Source organism: Nelumbo nucifera, chromosome 1 (assembly GCF_055504915.1).
Source record: "Nelumbo nucifera cultivar China Antique chromosome 1, China Antique-T2T, whole genome shotgun sequence".
NCBI classification, from domain to species: domain Eukaryota; kingdom Viridiplantae; phylum Streptophyta; class Magnoliopsida; order Proteales; family Nelumbonaceae; genus Nelumbo; species Nelumbo nucifera.
In genome coordinates this window covers 129524914-129546510 of record NC_142649.1, presented here as the reverse complement: position 1 = coordinate 129546510, position 21597 = coordinate 129524914, and the positions used below count along the sequence as shown (strand labels likewise).

Genomic DNA, 21597 nt, shown 5'->3' with positions numbered 1-21597 from the left:
ATTAAAACTAACCCAGAAGCATGTGATATAGGGGCGTTGGTGAGTGGTCTTCTCCTCTCTTAACCGATATGGGATATTGGGATGGAACTCTCTGATAACCATCTACGAGGTGGGGTGTCTGTTCTCACGCTCTGTTTTCTGAATATTCATATTAAACGCTCCAGCTGCTGAAGCCAATCCTTTGAGACATATATACACTACGCTGCTTACTTTAACATTTCAGCTGATTTAAGTGATTATAATAAAAACACCGTAACTTTTCCCAAATTAAAGGAATCCAAATGAAGTTAAATGACCCGCAACTGAATTGATCAACGTAGTAACATTTTACTCAGAAGGTATAATACAGGGGAAGTGGGTCACACTTGTAAGGAGTATAATCACTAATGTAGTCATCTCTAATTGGATAAAAAAAAATTGAAAAGCTAAGAAATTTTCTGACAAAGAAAAGAAATTTCCTAGAAGGAAAACCTACACAAGCTTTGGTTCAAGTGAACCTTCTGCTTCTTGCATTAGTAATTTGATTTTGACATAGAATTTAGAAAGAAACCATATTTAACCATGTAATGACCATTTAAGACCAATCCCCAACTTCAAATCTCACAGTTTTGAGTTAATGACAGATGAGTTGGGGCTCACATTCTCTACTCATCATGACCACCTCTGCTGAGGCCATCAACTTCAATTGCTACAAATTTGTGAGGAATCCTAGGATTCTAATAAGCAGCAGTTCTACATCTGCATTGTAATATAGATAGGTTTGATTTTATGGGTCTCATCATGTCTAGTGCACAGCAGGTGTAGCAGAGTTGAGCCAACTGAACCTTGCAAACACAAAAATTAATGCGAAGTTTTTATAGATAACTTATCACTTGTTAAATTAAATGAAAAACAGAATCCCCTAAAGTAAGATTAAGGTGGCGAAGTGTTGGCAGGAATATAAACTGGGATTAAAATATCTACATCTTTTGCAGAGTCACAACAACAAAGAATTTTTGCTGTTTGGCGGATAAAGAGTGAAGAAACGGTCATCAGTTGCCTAATACAAGAAATTTAGAGCAGAAGAATTGGTAGGGTGCGCCGGGCCCATGCAGTAGTGCAACACGCATGGGGAGGTGAAGAAATTTCAATCCTCCCTTAGTTCTGATTTTCCACAGCTGCTAGTCTGCTAGTGCTACTCTATTACAACATGTAGACCTTATTCCAGAGATGACTCTTACATGTAAAGAAATTTCAGTCCTCCCCACTATCCTTTCACTTAATTAGTAAACCCTTGCTTTTATTCTCTACTAGTTCCAAATTACTTAACTAATAAAAGCTTGTTTATTGCATTTGTGCTCTAGATTTATGGTATGTTCTGTTCTTCAGTTTGTTGTATTAAATTATCCTATACAATGCTTCATACTTGGATAAAGATTTATTAGATCACTAGGGGGGATAAAGTACAGAATTTGATCTGTATACTGAAAACAGAACTTATAAAAGATGATTGTTATAAAGCGTAAAGAAACAAAACATATCTTTCTATCTAAGTCTTCAAATTGATTCTGCTTGATAGAAATGGAAATGAACCAGAATAGAATGCAAACCAACCAACCAATTGGACAACACTAGAGAGTGATAAGTTGACATAATTATATTTACCCTTTCCCTACAGTTCTAATATGGATTAGAACTGAATTGCAAAAATCAATACTAATATGCATTCAGCACCAACTAAGAAGTACTTTACAGGAAGGATTATATACATTGTTGAATTCTCTTTTTGGAACACTTCATAAATGAGAACAGAAACTGCAGAAAAGATACTGGGTATCATCCATGATGACCTGCAAATCATGATAAAAGGTACTCTTCTGCTCTGAAATGATCAATTTAAAAGGTGATGTCTTAATTTAATCTCTTCATTAACAAAACAGGTTAAACAGACTTTGACAACATTGCTGTGGTTTTGAGGATTTGAGGTGCGAAAAGACTTTTTCAGAAGCTCTTAAAATCATATTTACGAATGACGTTTTGTTGGAGCAATCTCATCAATGAGAAAGGCTCTCCAAAAATAGGTGTATGACACTTTGAGCAGACAAGCACACTAGTATTCTTTAGTAAAAGGCAAAAGAATAGTCTGCTTTGTGCTCACCACAATGCTGAGCGAATTAGAATTATAGCCAAAAGCATCTGACATAGAATCGGATGGTCAGTGGAGTCCTCTCACCCAACAGATGTGGGACTCCTAGATACCACGAGTAGCCTACTCCCATCCAAGATCCTAAACTTCAGTTCAAATTAGGATCCAATATAAACTGATTGTCCAAGTTCGAATTTGATCCCATTAAGAGTGACCTGAATTCGATTCGATTTAGGGTAGGACAACCTATTGCAGGTCAATTGATCAGACTTATCCTTGCAAAAAAGAAAGCAAGCTCTTGTTTCATGGAAAACAACTTAAACAAAAGTTTATCCACTATGAGCTACAGGCTTGACGAGGAAATTAATTAGTTTAGATGACCTAAGTTGTGGAATTTGTGGTTTTGACAAGGAATCCATTGACCATCTCTGTATTCATTGCAAGTTTTCTTGGAGAATATGGTCTCATTTCCTTTATGCTGTTGGTGTTTGTTGGGTAATGCCGTGACCAGTAAAGGATCTGTTACAAAGCTGGCACCTTCTGGATTTATCAAAAAGAAGGCAAATACATTTAGAGATCTATTCCAGCAGAAGTAATCAGCACTATATGGTCAAAAGGAAATGATAGAACTTTTAGAAAAGAGAAGAAGAATCCTGAGGTGTTGATCCAATGTATTGTGGCAAGATTAGCATCTTGGCTATCTGTCCTACCTGATTTCTGTAATCAGAACAAGTTTCTGATGCTTAATTCAGTTAGTCTGTGGGATCTCTGACCATTTCTATTGGGGGTGAACTGGTTTATGGTTTTCTTCTCTCTTTGTATGGAGTACGGCTTCAGTCAGTGTAATGCCCGTGTGAGCACGGGCTTGCATTATTTCATGGGGAGATATTCCCAATGCAAGGTTCCAAGAGACTGTTCGAACGGTGTGAACACGGGCTTGCATTGACCGAAGCCAAACTCCTTTGTATGACTATTATATTGATAAATAAAGTTTACCTTAACTTTTTCAAAAAAAAAAAAAAAGAAATAAAGACAGAAACTATGAGTTACAGGCTTGGCCTTTTTAATATGAACATATGGCACTAAATTGTAGTCTCAAATTTGGCCACCAGGCTGTATTTGGTTGCAATGCAAATAGATTTGCACTGATGCAAAACTATGGTAATGCAAATGATTTGAGTATAAATTCTGACCTGTTTTTGTTTCAAATTCTAGCTTATTTTGTTTGATTTCAGTACAAAAGAAGTAAATTAAGAAATCAAGCAGAATAAAATAAAACTCGAAACAAAACTAAACGAGAATTTGCATTTTTTTTCATTTGCACTCTCATGCATTTATACTAGTGCAAATAAAATTGCACAGCAACCAAAAACAGCCTCAATAGAAATTCAAGGTACAAAAATCCAACTATCCAAGGTTCATAATCTCTTCTAGGCCTGCCCTACAAATCAACTATCAACTATGATTACTCCTTCAGTGGAAAACCCAACTAACAGACCTATCCATTTCCAAACCGCTCACCGTTTTGTGATGTCTCAGCCTCCACAAAATAGCAAGTACTATGTTGGGGGATGCAGGAAAATCAATTTAACATGTAGACTGAATGCTCATGTACATAATGGTGTCAATGGACTAGTTTTGGGTTGGACCCATCCAAATCAATTTAGACAAATTGAACAGACCTATAAGACATACTGAATTGAAACAGTCCAGACTTAATGGTCCAAAGTATTTATTGGATTGGATTGGACCTGGTCCATTGTAATGGTTTTATATTGGATTGGGTTTGATTGAACTGATATCTGGTCCATTGATAGAAGATAAGTATACAAGTGACAATGGACCAGGATTGGATTGGAACCAATCTAAACCAAAACCAATTTAAACAGATTGGACGGTCCCGACATTGAATTAGACCAGTTCAAAATAGTCCAAAGTATTCATTGGATTGGACTTGATCCATTTATAGTGGACTCATATTGGATCGGATCATATTGGACCAAATCCGGCCCAATTGACACCTCTACATGTACATAACCTACCTCTGCACACTCCCATATAGCGTGGGAGAAGAAGATAAGTGAGAAGAACATATCATAGAAAATTCCTCTCCTCTTGCAGTGATTAGGAACTTAAACTATCAGTTCTAATTTTAGTGGCTGACATTTCACACTTTCTAAGAATTCAGCATGTTATGATTAATTTGGAGCTTTTATGCAGTTATTTGGCATTATTGCCATTTCCTGAAGCAATGGTGCCACATCAGCGTCACGTAGGAAAAAATGGTGCTCCAGGAAATAGCCATCTGTTTGGAACCGTTTTTTTATAGAAAACAGTGCTCCAAGCCACGCCTTGGAAATCGGAAAGGCATGGCTTAGAGCAACGCCAAATTTAGCATTTTCTGGATTTGCAACTCATTACTGCCAACAGAGCAGTGATGTGGCACTGGATAATGGGTAGAATTGCAGAAAACGTTTCGTGGAGCATTGATACCTAATAGAAAAAGTTGTTGTTGCTCCAGGAAACGGCTTACCTGACAGCAACGATTCCAAACAAAAAAAAAAGGCACCATTTTTTCACCCACACATGAGCAGCACCATTTTCTGCTGCAACTGCAGCATTGATGCCAAACATATACTATATCAACTAGAAGCTTTTGTTTTTTATGGATCCCCAAAAGCAAGATTTTCTTCCCTGTTTCCCTGATAGCAGACAGATGGTTCTGTAAATGCAATACAATAAATTTGGATCTGTAAACAAATAGCTCAGATTCAGATTTGCATAAAAACTGCTGATCCTGATGCTAAAAATATAAAACTTGAACCTAAAAGGTTGACAGTGGCCACGCGAACGCGTATCCCCACTGCCACAAATAATGACGTACACTCTCCCACTTGCGGAGATGTTAAGCACCCGTCCCTAATGCAGTGGAGGTCGCAAGTCTAGGCCATGGGCCCTTTTGATCACCCATTGACCCGTTCAGGTAAGTATATTTTCCTTTTCTTCTATTATCTTAGTGTGATACTTGGTCGAGAGAGAATCAGGTGAAAGTAATGGAGATGAAAACAGTTTTAAGGGGTGTAGAAGAAACCCATCAAACAGAACAAGCAGGGGAGATTTCTGAAGAAGCTGGTAGACTATCTCAACTCCATCGATTCTTCCTTCTCCTCCACATATAACCAGATCCTCTAATTCAAGGCCTCTCTATAGTCTGAAAAGGGTGGTTAGAGCAGTTTCAACAAGAAAGTTAGCAACAATAACCAAGGTTTTTAAAATCGGATTGGATAGGGAACCATTCCCGGATTGAATGGTTTGACCATCTGATCCAAACGGACGGTCCGCTCTGACAAAAATTAAAAAACAGCCAATAACTGTTCTCAGATTGAACGATTCAATGGTTCAACCACCTGAATCAATTATTCACTGACCAAATTAACGGTTTTTTTATCAAAAAGCAGTTTTGGGGTAAAACGGTCTGATTTTAAAAACATTAACAAAAACAATCAAACAACAGAAGAGAATGGTGGGGGAAAAACAATCTATTGAAGGTTGTCATCCTGAAGCGGGTAATTTTGGGTCCAGAAATTTCTGGACACTTTGAGATGGTGAAGCACATGGAACACAAGAACTGTCATCCGTCCTTGCTTGAGGTTGGGGATGATGTCCAAATTATCAAATGTCCTACCACCAGACTCCATACGGTTAATAACCTAGTAGCAGTGAAAGAGCACATAATAATTTTGGTGAGTCCTCCAGAATTTTCCATCACTTATGCATAAGACCATAACAACAGTTTATTAAAAATATTCATGTATAAATCCAAATTCTAGTTAGTTTGGTGGGATACTGAAATATGGTGTTCTTGGTTCTTATTTCAGCCAAAGAGATGCCCAAGACGAAGCTGCAGAAGTGTTGTAATGTATTGTTATTTCTTGTTTGTGAAGCGTGGGTTGAATAACCTTTGGCATCATTTATGAAATAGTGTCTATTTGGTTTGTGGGAATAGGGGTCCGGAACCAGAATCAGAATAGACCCATCTATTTGGTTGGGGGGATCAGAATCTAATTCCTATTCTTGGTGGGTGGAATGGCATTCCCCATTTGAGGGAATGGTCATTCTCTCCCCCTCTCCCAGGGATGAGGACATTCTGATTCCAATTCTGACTGAACCAAATGCACCCTTACTTTCTTTTTTACCAAGTCTTAAACAATTATCACCAAAATGTTGGCATCTGAGCTTTTAACGAGAATGGGATAATGCAGTTTTTTTTTTTTTTTTTAAAGGTTGAATGGGATAATGCAGCTAACCTCTATTGGGACAAGTTTCTCACGTAATGACATAAAAGAAATTTCATTTCTATTTAACTTGTGATTTGTGAAGGATGCAAATGTTCAGGTTGATGCGGTTCCTTTCAACCAATGGTGCCTCGAGTTTCAACCATGTTCTGAGGAACTTGAGAAGCATCAACAAGGTCAGAAGCTTGATCCTCAGCTTGAAGAGCAGTTTTCAGTAATAGCCGTTCATTGGCTGGAATTGCATCTCGTGCTTCTCAGCCTGGTCAAATGTGGTCAAGTTGATGGAGGTCAGGGAACTGGAGTTTTAAATGGGTTTTAGTTCATTCATGACTGTAGATCAATTTAAATGGGTCTTAGTTCATTCATCTACTTCTCTTTTTTCTCTAAATTCACTGCCCATCTATCCTTGAATGAATTTTTTAACCAAAAACAGAAAAAAGAACGAAATCTTAAACTAAAAAAACACCATAAAACAATACAAGAACCCAGGATTTTTTTTTTTTTGGTCTTGTTGATTGATAACAGATAAGTTTTTTGTTGAACAAGGAAGCATAGTTTTATCCACTACATTTTCCACACAGGGGAGGCACAGGCGTTGGGGTGTCAATGGTATTCGAAAATGTGATTTGAAATTCGAAATCTGATACAATACAACCGTATCAAATTCGAATATACGAAATAGTCGAATTCGAATATCGCATTCTTACTGTTTAATTCATCGAATCGAATTTGGAGTTGAGCTGATCGGATTCCATAAATATCCTCTCTCTCTCTATATATATATATTTTAACGAGGATATTGATATGATGTTTGGACAAATCACCTTTACTCAGGGGCTCGAATGGAATCATTGAAGATCTAAGCGGTCGAATCATCGATTCGATAACCATAAAGTGGTTTTGGGCCGTTTTTTATTTTTTTAATTGGAACCGTCCAGGCAATTGGTTCCGTTTTATCCTAATCTTGATCTATGGCAAAAAATTGTTGAACGGTTAATGACCCATTGACCTAGGTAGTCGAACCATTGACCCGTTCAATGGTTTTTAGTCGTTTTTTATTTTTTAATTTTTGTTGTTAGAACGGGCCATTTGTTCAAACCGAACAGTTGAACCGTCGAACCGTCATATGAGTCACACGCTCGAACGACATAACACATATGGTACTGTTTAATGGACCTCACACACTCAATTTTTTGTCTGTAATTTTTGTTGTCAGAACAGGTCATCCATTTTTTTATTTTTTTAACTGGGAACCATAAGGGCAACCAGTTCCGTTTTACCCCAATCCCGGTCTCTGGCCAAAAACTGTTGAATCGGTCAATGACCCATTGACTCGAGTGGTCGAACCGTCAACCTATTGACCCGCTCAATGGTTTTTGGCCGTTTTTCTATTTCTTTTTTAATTTCTATTGTCAGAACGGGCCGTTCGTTCAAATCGGACGGTCGAACCGTTGACCCAAAAACTAGTGGCCAGAATGGTTCCATTTTCGAGTTGTATGAGTCACACGCTCGAATAACATAACATCATGGTTTTTAAAACCGACCCGGAGACCGAACCGGTAGGGGGTCCGGTTACCAGGTCGAACGGTCCAACTGTTCGAACCGAATGGTCGGCCCCGTTTTTACAAAAAAATAAAAAAATAAAAAAACAAAAAAAAATAAAAAAATGGTCAAAACCGTTTAAACAGTTTGATATCTAGTTATTAACAATATTTATAATAACTTTTATATATTTATATAATTAGGTAATTATAATAACAATATTTATAATTATATATAATAACTATTATATATTTATCTAACAATATTTATATAATTAATAGGAAATGGGCTGCTCTCACATGGGAATCTACTTGCACGAGTAGATTCCATTTACCCGGGTGGTCGAACCATTGACCTGTTCAATGGTTTTTGTCATTTTTTTTTAAATTTTTGTTGTTAGAATGAGCCATCCGTTCGAACCGAACAGTCAAACTGTCGGCCCGAAAACCAGTGGCCAAAACGATTCCATTTTCAAGTCGTATGAGTCATACGCTCGAATGACATAACATGTATGGTACTGCTTAATGGACCTCACACACTCAATTTTTTGCCTGTATTTTTTGTTGTCAGAACGGGTCATCCGTTTTTTTAGTTTTTTAATTGGGAACCGTCCAGGCAACTAGTTCCATTTTACCCTAATCCCGGTCCCTGGCCAAAAACCGTTGAATCGGTCAACGACCCATTGACCCAAGTGGTCGAACCGTCAACTCGTTGACCCATTCAATGGTTTTTGGCCCTTTTTTATTTTTTTAATTTTTGTTGTCAGAACGGGTCGTCCGTTCGAACCGGATGGTCAAACCGTCGACCTGAAAACAGGTGGCCAGAACTGTTCCATTTTTGGGTCATATGAGTCACATGCTCGAATGACATAAGATCATGGTTTTTAAAACCAACTCGGTGACCAAACCGGTCCAGGGTCCGGTTACCAGGTTGAACAGTCCAACCGTTCGAATCGAATGGTCGGCCCATTCTAACAAAAAAATAAAAAATAAAAACGGTTCGAACGGTTCGATATCTAGTTATTAACAATATTTATAATAACTATTATATATTTATATAAATTAGATAATTATATAAACAATAATTAGATAATTATAATAACAATATTTATAATTATATATAATAACTATTATATATTTATAGGAAATGAGATTAATAATATTTATAATAACTATTATATATTTGTATATATATCTAATTATCTAACAATATTTATATAATTAATAGGAAATGGGTTGCTTTCACATTCCATTTCCTGCACGGAGATATATATATCAAGAAATTTTCTTCTTTTCTTGATTTTTTTTTATTTCATGTCATTTTTGAAACAACCAATGAGATGCACTTTCCCAATAACCTAAATAATCTCTTCTCCTAAAATTTCACCTAAACTAACAATTTAAATTTTGTTCTTCTGGATTATCAATTTAAATGTTATTCAAATAATAAAAATTAACATTAAAAATAAAATCTTAATTAAATATTTCAAAAAATAAATATCGCAAATAAAAATATTATAAATATATAAATAACTATATAACAAAATATTTAGTAATATGTAATACCTTTAAATAAATAAAATTCAAATAAAAAAAATTAAATATTTTACATATTATTTAAATATTTAAATAAATATTTTACATATTACTTAAATATTTAACATAACTAGATTTTAAATAGTTAAAATAACGATAATATGAAATAAATTTGAAAAATTCATAAATAGGAAAATAATTATAGCATAATATTGTAATTAATTATAATTTAATATCTTTCAAAATTAACAATAAAATTATGTATTAATAGTATAAATTATAATTTAATGGATTATTAAATTCAGTAAATAACAAAAAAATTTAAAATATTTTTCATATTATTTAAATATTTAAATAACTAAATATTTAACATAACTAGATTTCAAATAGTTAAAATAACGAAATTATGTAATAAATTTAAAAAGTTTCTTAAAAGTAGAAAAATAATTATAGCATAATTTTGAAATTAATCATAATTCAATATCTTACAAAATTAATAATAAATTATGTAATAATAGTATAAATTATAATTTTATGGATTATTAAATTCAATAAATAATTAATATTGTAAAATTTAAATATTTTACATATTATTTAAGTAGTTAAGTAACTAAAAATTTTAAATAACAAAATATTTAACATAACCAGATTTTAAATTAGTTAAAATAAAGAAGTTATGTAAAAAACTTAAAAAAATATGAAAAGTAGAAAAATAATTATAACATAATGTTGAAATTAATAATAATTTAATATTTTAAAAAATTAATAATTAAATAACTTTAATAATAACTTAATATTTTTACATAATATTTTAAGTAACTAATTTCACTTATATCAGTTAATAAATCGAGAAAATAACTTTCATAAAAATTAATATTTATTAATAATAGTTTTAAACTCTTAATATATATTTATTATATAATTATATATATTCTAATATTAATATTTATTGTATTCCAATAATTATTTTTTGTTTTTTGTGATGAATGCATTTTCAATAATTATGTATACATTTATTTTTGTTTTGTTATTTATCAAAAACTTTCAATAATTATTGGAGATTAAAATACTATTATTGGAATTTTAAATTTTTGTTTATTTTACTTATTGTATTTATTGTATTTTTTATATAACTTATTGATTAATATTTATTAGAGATTATACTATTTATTGGCTGATTTAATATATTTTTAGTACTTATTGTGTATTTTCGCCATAAATTTTCAACAATTATTGGACATTAAAATATTGTTATTTATCAAAGATGAGACTATTAATTTATCTGAAATTATGAGGTGTTCATGAGTTGGTTTGGTTCGGTTGTAGGTTGTTTTGCCAACCAAATTGACCTGGTAAGTTGAAACCGACTGACCATTTGTGAAAACTGACCCACTCAAGTTGTATCAGTTTGGGTCGATTTTTGGTTTGGTCAGTTGGTTCAAAAGATTTAAACTTGAAAATTAAATTTAAATTTTAAAAATTATAGTTCATTTGTTAAAAATTAAATTTATGATATAAAACATTTTAGACAGAAATATGGGAAATTTCCTACTTTTCCTTATTAAAAATTATACTTAAAATATAAAATATTAATATATATATATATATATACATATCAATGGTCAAGTCATCGGATTTCGGTCAATTTACAAATGGCCAAAGCGGAACTGATCTAATATGGTCAGGTCAAGTTGATCGGGTTGGTCGGTTTCATCAATTTAATGAATAAAAACCTAATTAAAATTAATTATTGTTATTTTTGTATTATTAAAAGTAGTATATAAAATATGAATAATTATTAATTATTTAAAAAATGAAAATATTAAATAGTTGTATACTCTTATGTGCTTCTATTAGGGTCAATTAGTAGAACACACCTTAGAGTTTTAAATATTTACTTAAACCTACCTCATAGTTTTCATTTTAATAAAATATCTCATATATTTTACAACTTATTTACTTAATCAACATTTCATTAAGGAGTGTTTGTTTTGCCAGTAAGGCCATGATTTTTTATTCCAAAAATACCCTTATCACTTTTTTGTACAAAAATCAAAATTGACCAAATATAGCCAATAGAGTGGTTGCTCGTGTCTTATTAGGGGCAAAAATGGTATTTTTATTTTTATTTTCTTTTGATAAAATTTATTTAAATGAACATTAGAGTCGACACTATCATTTTCCGCTATCATCTAATGGAAGATTGATTAAATCCATAGCAAATTATAAGTGGTGTTTTAGTAAAATATAAACTATAGGGTAAATTTTAGTAAATCTATGAAACTGTAAGGGGAATTTTAGTAAATGACATTTTCTATTATTTATCTTTCACTTAACAAATCCCGTGCATCGCACGGGTCCCCGCTAGTTATATTATAAAAAAAGGGGCAATAAAATGTACCATATCAGAAGTAATGATGACTTTTTGAAAAACCAAATTAATATTTTAATATTTTTTAATGAAAAAAATCCAAAATCTGCCAATATCCCTTTGCTTTTTTTGACTTGAACTCTCGGTTGTCGATCTCCCTTTGCTTTTTCTAATTTGAATACTCAGCTGCCAGTACTCTCATTTCTCTCCCTACCTCTAACCTCGCATTGTTCATCCTTATGGTTGCGTCTCTCCATTTGGTAGTTGTAGTCAAGCTACTTATAGACGAAGCAATTGAAGCATCTTCAAAATATGCTACCCAAGTTCATTCACTAGTTGCAGTCGAGCTTCTTGAAGATGGACAATTAAAGCATCTTTGATATGTTATACAAGCTCAAAAACTTTTTTCTCTGTCTTGTAACGCAATGAGCCATGAGCCACTATGAAAGAAGGTGATATATGGTCGGAGCTGATGTCAAAGAAGGAAAAGAGGAAGAAAATATGGTTGAAAATAGGAATACCATAAGAAAAGACGAAGATGAGACCAGAGGGTTTTATGGCCTCTGATGTCTAAGAGTTTGGTCTTTGTTTAATGGTTTCAAAAATCTGTTGGTTTTTGGGCTTTGATTTTAGTTTTTTTTTTTTTTTTTTTTTTTTTTTTTTTTTTTTTTTTTTACAGATCTTTGCATTAGAAGTGTGACAAATCCAATTGCCCACCCTCTTTTATAATTTTTGTTTTTCATTTTCTGTTTCAAGGTGTTTTGAGGTAAGAATGCAGATATGTCAATTGAATTCGAATTCAAATTTTGAGTGATCCGCTTTGAATTCAATTTGTTTACATCCCTAGGCGTTGGTTCCACTTGATTTGGAGCTCCAAAAACTCTTAGTTGATTATGTTCATGTCTCCACAGAGCCCAAGGGGCTACCTTCCAGGTATTTAAGAACTATTTAAGGAAGTATATTCTTGTATTTTTTATGATATTCTGGTATTCAATCGATCTAGGGAGGAGCATCTACATCATCTGCAACAAACCTTGGATGTTCTTAGATCACACCAATTGTATGCTAAGGCGGGTAAATGTGCCTCCATGCAAAACAAAATTGACTATTTGGGGCATGTCAAGGGGTAGAGATGGACCCCACAAAGGTGGAAGGTATGTCGAACTGGCCGAGACCTACCACATGTAGCTGTTAAAACAAGGGGGTGGAACTAGGGAGATGAAGCAAAAATTGCATCTAAGGAACTCAAAACAATCATGACCTCTACTCCGGTTCTAGCTATACCAAACTTTGATATACCTTTCATGCTTGAAACAGATGCAAGTGGTTATGGCATTGGGGCTCTCTTGTCTTAGGAAGGAAGACTTATTGCATTTTTTAGTAAGGTGTTGCAAGGGAAATCTTTAAACATGTCTACCTATGATAAGGAGTTGTTAACAGTAGTTTCAGCTATCCAACATTGGAGGCTTTGCTGGGCCAAAAGTTTAAGAACTTAACAAATCAAAAAAGTCTGGGTTATATACTACATCAACATATACCCACTTCCACTCAACAAAAGTTATTAAGCAAACTACTCAATTATGAGTTTGATAGGGGAAAAGAAAATAATGGCTCAAGGCCTTTATATTGATTAGGATATCAAGAGTACATTACAGGAAGAGAATCCCCAATTAAGAGCTTACCAATGGCACAATGAACTCTTATGGAGTAAGGGAAGGATTGTCCCCAGCCCACATTCAACCTTCTAGAGGCATTTCTTTGAAAAAGCACACACCTCCCCAGCTAGTGGCCATTCTAGGTATGACAATACAATGCATCACCTACACCATATATGTTGTTGGAGGGGCTACAAAAAGGAGATTAAGGAATGGATCAAGGCATGTGATATTTTCCAAAGGCATAAATATGAGAATTTACCCATCCCCTAGCCTGTTGCAACTTTTGATCATTCCTTAATAAGCCTGGACTGATATATCACTAGATTTCATAGAAGGATTGCCCTGATCAAACAAGAAATCAGTCATTACTAGTTATATTTGATCGACTAACCAAGTATGGGCATTTCTTGCCCTTGTCTCATCCCTATACAACCTAACAAGTGCCTAAACTATTCCTAGATTATGTGTTTAAGCTTCATGGAATGCTGAGGTCTACAATCAATGATTGGGACCCCACCTTCACTAGAAATTTTGAGAAGGAACTCTTTAAAGTTCAAGGCACAGAGCTTAACATGAGCCCTTCATACCATCAATCGTCTGATAGATAGACTGGGGTGCTGAATTGGACCTTAGAGACTTACCTGAGGTACTTTTGTAGCTCCCAACCCAACACATGGAGTAAGTGATGTAATCGGTTCATTTAATCAATAACATTTTCGTATTCTAAAGATTTTCTCTCGTGGTTTTGAGTCATACCTAGAGAATTCTTCCTATGGCTCTTAGATTATTTCAAGAATTCTTGTTATAATCAAGTTATAAAAAATTGGTATTTGGTGTGATAGCGTGTCGCTAACCACTTCGAAACACCAATTTAAACATTTATAAAATTTTTCCGATTCTCAAACAATTACAAAGGCAATAAAATGATGACAACGGGTCGTATCCACAGGGAAGCGAGGGAAAAATTAATATGTACTCGAATCCGGACAAGAGAACACAAGATGGAAGTGCAGAAATATCAAAATTAATTAATTAAGCTGAGAAAAATATAGAATTGGAATAATACTAAAAGTTAAATGTGTGGAAACATAAATAAATTAACAAAGGAAACAAAATAAAAATTTGTAATCCGATCAGGGGTAGTAGTCTCCGGATCTCTCTTTTGACCCTCGAACTTCTCGAGCTAGGCCTTCTGTCTTACCTAGCCGAATTGCAGATCTGGAGAAAATAAAATGAAGATCAAACGGAATGAAAATAAATTGTAGAAAGTAAATAACGAAACTGGAATTGAAAAAACATAAATTAAACCTAAAACTAAAGAGACTGGTTGGGGTCCAATTCCAGAGGTGGTAGTAGTGGTGTTGGCAAATAGCAAGTAGGAACCCCTCCTCTTGCCTAGGAGTCATCGTCTTCTTCTACCCTTGAACTTCTCAAGATCAGCCTTCCGTCTTACTTGGGGGCAGAATCCAACCTTTTCTCAGGAGCTCTTGGGTCCTTTTTATAGAAAATGGTGGATATAAGTGGAATTAGAGAGAAAGAGGGGGTGGCAGCTTGGTTTTAGTAAAAATATGGGTGCCCTAGGATTTAGAATGAAGGGTTAGGATGGTTCTAGGGTGATCCTAAGGTTAAGAAGAAAAGGAGAGGGTGGCCAATATTATGTAGGGCTGAGATTTAATGGTTAGGGGCTGAATGGTGAGGATTAGCAGTTAGGTGGCACCCTAGGGTTTAGAAATGACAAAAAGAGTGCCCTAGAATGGATGGTGGAGATTAGAAGGAGTGAAGGGTGGAGATTAATCAGCTAGAGGTGGCTAGGGTTTGTTAAGAGTGAAAAGAATGGGTTAAAAGGCGCCCTAGGGTTTGCTAAAACATGGGGAGCATGCTAATACATTAGGAGGGGCGCCAAACTGGGTTTAGCAGCTAGGAGGTGCCCTTCTGCTTTCAATTTTTCACAAAAACACCCCCTCTCTCAACTAGACTTCACACCAGCTTCCCAAAATCTGTATTTTAGCCATGAGAACTTCTCAGTTTTTCACAGAATTTGCACAGGGACCCTCAGAGGTCACAACATTGAAATTAACTAGGAAAAGGACACAATTTGACTACTCTAAGATCGAAAATACCCCTGAATTGATGCCTTTTAGGCATCAAAATGCAAAGTTATCACACCCCCCAACTTAACCATTGCTAGTCCCTTAGCAATGCAGCCTTAAAATTACACTGAGCATAGAGATCATTCTCATATCAAGATCATAGAATTAGTCAAGCATCCTGATTCCAAAATTCTCAAATTCTATGTAGATCGGTATTGGGCTTAAGGGGTAAAACTGTCTTATTTTGAATATTACAGAAACTTGGCTTAAAAATATTATTTACCCTTCCATTTGCATACTGTTTTGATAATCTAAGATTGATTTTTAAAATCAGACATGTATTATTCTTATCATTTCTAACAGCAGATTTCTACCCCTGAACTTGATATGCATACTTATTTTTTGTTAACTTCCATCGTTTGACGTGAACCTCGACACTTGTTTAGGTGAAGAAACCCGATTAGTAAGTGTTAGGTGATTGTCTTTGGCATTCCCTTTTCTGTTTGACACGAATCTCGACACTTGACTTAAGTGAAGGGACCCAGTTACTAGTTTAGGGTGTCCATTGACCTTTTATTCTCTCTCTTTTTTTTTGTTTTTTAACACTATTCAGGGCAGGGCAGTCCACTATTTTTAACAATTTAAAGAATTTTTGTCTAATTTCTCCATCTTTTTCTTCTTATCTTTATAGGGGCAAACTTGAGAGTATTTTCCAATTTCTAAACGGTTTCAACATTATTCAAATAAGACCAATTTTTGACTCCTATCACTTGCTATCAATTTCTACAAAATTCAATATTCTTTTATCAATTTCCTCAACTTCTTCTATTTGGAAATCTCTTTTAATGGAAAGAATTTTTAAATTTTTTAGTCAAATTTTAATTCTACATATGTAAATGTTTAGCTTCTATATTTTTTTTTTTTCAATTTTTCTCTCTCTTTCCTCACCCCCTAACTTAAATGCCATTATCCCTAATGGCATGACTAGATTGATCCAAAAAGGACTTGGACCAAAGGGAATCAAGAAAAGAAAAGAAAAACACTAAAAACTAGATTTTTCTCTCTTTCCACCTAGTCTCGAATCAAGAAAAGAAAAACAAATCCTAAAAGCAAAAACACTAAAAACTACATTGGGTTGCCTCCCAACCAGCGCTAAGTTTAACATCTTTGGTCGGACACATTCACGTACTGTTCCCATCTATACTCCCCGACTCACTTTCATCTTTCGACAGATAGGGCTCAAACTGGGCTAACCAAGGGATAAACAAGTCATTTAAAAAGTTATCCACTATATCTACCTTGAACTCATCTTCCCATAGGTTTGGATACTTAGAGGCACTACAAACACTTAACCGGACTTTCTACTCCCCTGATGAAGTATTCATTTCTCCTGATTTATAGTTGATGTTTGTATTAGCCATTGCTAGAAACGAACATCTTAAGATTATCAGGATATGTTTCAGCTCCTCGATTGGGGTTATGTCTAGGATAAAATCCAATGGGAAGTGACAACCCTCTACCCTGACCATGACATCCTCAATAACACTTCGAGGAGTGTTGACTGACCAATCAACGAGTTGCGGAATTATCGGGGTTGATTTTAACTCGCCGATCCTGAACCTATCATAAATGGATGGAAGCGGAGTTATACTGGCCGTAAGATCCACTAGTGCCCGATCAAAGGTGATTCTAGTGATGACACAGCTTATGGGAGGAGCACTAAGGTCTTTCATATTCTAGGGGAGTTGATTTAGGAGAGCTGCACTAATATCTGCCGAGAGCATCATTTTTTGTGGAGCCGATTGTGGCTCCATCATTTGAGTACACAACTCTTTCAAGAACTTGGCATAGGCCGAGACATGTTGGATTGTATTGAGGAGAGGGATGTTAATATGGACTTCTTGGCTCTCCTCGTTGTGAGTTTTTTTATTCTTTAGCACCGGCCCGACTGTGAATGTAGTTGGAAAGGGAACTATGGGTTGGTTTACTATAGGCTTTTCTTCTAAAGTTTCATTTCCTTCTTCTTCTCCCCCTAACTTAGGGTCTTCCTGCTCCTTTTCATTAACTCTCTTTTTCTCACATGGGTCCTCTAAAATCCTCCCACTCCTTAAGGTTGTAATGGCCTTGGTATTTTCACACTAAGGGTTCTTAGGAGATAGCTGAATTTGTTGTAGAGGAAATCCCGGTGGCTGGTTTCTAGGAGTTGCAACCAGTTGAATCAGTATTTTTCCTACTTCTCTCCTCGCCTTGACTTTAGCTACCTATCCTATTTGGCTCTTTAATCTATCAATGGACTACTATTGATTTAGGATCAGCTGCTGAAGTTACATGAATTGGTCATCTACTGTATGTGCTTAAGGAGGTTGTGGGTAAGCCTGATAAGGTCGGGCCGATTGGTTCCTAAGATGCATCTGCTAGAACTGGCTTTGCATTTGTGGCCTCTGAAATTCGTGGGCCATGGAGTTAGATAGGTTGTATTAGGACTATGTATAGGTTTGACATGGTTGAGTCGGTTGAGTCCCATGGTAATCATGATACTTGTAGTGGGTCTGTGCTTCAGACCACTGAGAGTGCATATCTAGCAGGGGGTTTTCTTGGTTTTGGGCCCTATAAGTGAAGTTGGGCTGATTTTCCCACCCAGGGTTGTATGGGCTAAAGAATGGTTTAGCATTGGGTTGGAAAGATCTATTGGCCGCATGTACTTGGTTTGGAATGATTGGTTGACATGGGCCCGCCGTAGTGCATTGGCTAACATGATGGGCTGGGCTTGCACAGATGGAACATGACGGATAGGATGACAAGGTTGGGTATGGGCCACCTTGTTGACGGTATACAAGGACTTGGTCAAGTCTTTGGGCCATCCCATTAATCTTGTCTGGTTGTTGAGATACATGGTTCCAATCATTTTGTGGCACAGGTTGGAAGTAGTTTCTCATTCTACAAACTCCGGCCATTGAATTCATTTTATTTTAACCCCCTTTTTCTTCTTTTTTTTTTGAAATTTGAAATTTAAATTTTGAATTTTACTTTCAAATTTAAATTTTGAAATTTAAATTCTGCAATTTAAACTCAAATTTGAAATTTTAAATATTTTTTTATTTTATTTTTTATTTTTTTATTTGAAGTTTGAAATTTAAATTAAAATTTAGATTTTGAAATTTAAATTCAAATTTGATTTTATTTTTATTTTTTTGTTTTATTTTTTGCTTTTTCTAAATTCAAAATTTAAATTCAAATTCAGATTTTGAAATTTAAATTCCTGAAATTTAAATTTAAATTCAAATTTAATTTTTTAACTTTTTTAAAAAATGCAAGCAAATCAACCACACGACCTAGGGTTTCCTAAACTAGTGGTTCAACCAATGTGAATCCTCTTAGGTTCACCTGGAATTACACCACTTCCTTTGGTTAGACAGGTAAGAGGTGGGGATGTGGGAGGCTCCCCTTGCTCTCACAAGGACCTAATTAAGTAACCACAAAACCCACTTTGGCGTAGCCATTTAACCTCTTTCCTTAGACACCAACTACGGGTTATGGAAAGCAATTACAAGCTTTCCTAAAATTCAGCACACCTTTGAACCAAGTGTGAGACTTCCCTAAAGGATCTTGCTATCCAAATTTTAAATTAGGGTTTAGGGTAAATCGCACGTGAAGGATGGTGATTTTTGGGCCAAGGAAGGGTGATGAAATCCCCACCTTATTTTATTTAAGTTGGGTGCACTTAAATGGATTAACGAAACAAAACAATCAAACTAAATGAATGCATCTAACTACAATGCATGAATAATTATTTCTAAAATGCAACTCAGCAATATAACATAAAAGAATAAAATAAACTAAGCACACGAAGCAATTAAAATAAAAAGAAAACCTAGCACATTCACAACTAACAAAATAATTTCAACGATTAAATAATCATATATGATGCATGCTCTAAAATATATCAAATCCTAGATGTTGGAATGCAAATGCAAAACTTTTAAAATATTAAATATTTTTTTAATATTATTTTTTTTGAAATTCAAAAATTTAAATTTAAATTTCGAAATTTGAAATTCAAATTCAAATTCAAAATTTAAACTCAAATACAAAAATTTAAACAATTTCCTATTTAACAATTAATTATTCAATTAAATAACTAAAAGAAAAGAAATTAAATAAAGCAACAAATAATAATTGCAAACAGAAAATTAAACAACAATTAATTGTGCTAAACAGAATTAACAACTACCAAAAATAAATTCTAACAAACTAATTGCTAATCTAAAAATTAAATTAAAAATAAAATGATCAAAAAGAAAATTATGCAAGAAATAAAAAAATAAAATGAACGAAATATTTTTATTATTTTTATTTTTTTATTGTTGTTTTTATTTTTTTTATCTGAAATAAAAGAAACAAAACACAAACCTAAAACTTGACCCAAAATTAAATAAACAAAAGAAAAATATGCTGCAAGAAATAAATAAAATAAAATAAACAATTTTTTTTCTTACTCTAGAATAAAAGAAAAACACAAACCCAATAAAACAAAAAAAAATCGAACAAGAAATTAAAATGAAGACAAAAAATAGATCTAGAAACAAAATGAAAGAAAAATAATACTAAAAAAATAAATAAATAAATCAAATCTGGAAAAAAATTAATTAAAAATTCAAAAATAAGTATTCTATAAAAAAAAGACTTTGAAAATAAAAATAAGAAAATTAAAAATAAAATGGAACGATTGCACTTGAAACGCAATCCAATTTCTCTTATCTTCTTTTTCGTTCCACAACGCTTTGGTATCCCACCTTTCGCTATTCCGTCCTGCAGAATCAAAGAGAAACAAGAATTAAACTGAGATAATGGACTAAGTAATAAAACGAGAAAGAAAAAATAATGAAACAAATCCAGATAAAGCAAATAAAAAATTTTCTCCGTGCTTCCCCAGCAATGACGCCAAAAACTTGGTGTGATCCGGAGTGTGTCATTAGCCACTTTGGAACACCAGTTTAAACATTTATAAAATTTTTCTGATTCTCAAACAATTACAAAGGCAATAAAATGATGAGAATGGGTCGTATCCACAGGGAAGCGAGGGAAAAATTAATACGTACTCAAATCTGGAAAAGAGAACACAAGATGGAATTGCAAAAATATAAAAATTAATTAATTAAACTAAGAAAAATATATAATCGGAACAGTACTGAAAGTTAAAAGTGCAAAAACATAAATAAATACAGAAATAAATTAACAAAAGAAACGAAATAAAAATCTGTAATCCGATCAGAGGTAGCAGTCTCTGGATCTCTCCTTTGACCCTCGAACTTCTCGAGCTAGGCCTTTCAACTTACCTGGCCGAATTGCAGATCTGCAAAAAATAAAACGAATATCAAACGGAATGAAAATAAATTGCAGAAAATAAATAACGAAACTGGAATTGAAAGAACAAAAATTAAATCTAAAACTAAAGAACCCTTGAAGAAGGTGAACGAAAGATTGCTGAAGCATGAATCTAAAATCGAAGAGCCAGACACTAAAGTAGATGACTTAAATGCACCAAATTGCCAAATTGGTGGAATGTTTGACTTGGGACAAAGAGAAGGAAGTAGGTGGGGAATCTACCGAAGTGCATGAAAGTACTAAAGAACGTCATTGCGTTTAAAGCCTAAGAAAGTAACTAGGATAAATCAAATTGGATTCCTAAGAAACCCAGGATGGAGCTTCCTACATTTGATCGTGAGAACCCAAAGGGGTTGGAAGAAATTCTTCCAAATAAATCCCATGGAAAAAGAAGAGATGGCAGCATGCTTGGATGAGCAAAATGGGGTACAATAATGTAGTATGGGAATTCAATAAGCTCCAACAACTCTCTACTATGGTTGAATATTGATAGTAGTTTGAAGAATTTAAATCTTATATCTTTAGAATAGATTAAAGGACTCTCCGAGCAATACTTCATTGATGGTTTCTTGAGTGGGTTGAAGGAAGAAATAAGT

At 34.0% G+C, this 21597-nt stretch overlaps 2 non-coding genes across 2 annotated transcripts; both read right to left on the bottom strand.

Moving 5' to 3' along the window:
- Nucleotides 1-2026: 2026 nt before the first annotated feature.
- Nucleotides 2027-2147, bottom strand: LOC148803824 (U5 spliceosomal RNA). The gene has a single exon (XR_016081495.1). It is a non-coding gene; the product is annotated as a U5 spliceosomal RNA (small nuclear RNA).
- A 2813-nt stretch (nucleotides 2148-4960) lies between these two features.
- Nucleotides 4961-5116, bottom strand: LOC148803823 (U1 spliceosomal RNA). The gene has a single exon (XR_016081536.1). It is a non-coding gene; the product is annotated as a U1 spliceosomal RNA (small nuclear RNA).
- Nucleotides 5117-21597: the final 16481 nt, after the last annotated feature.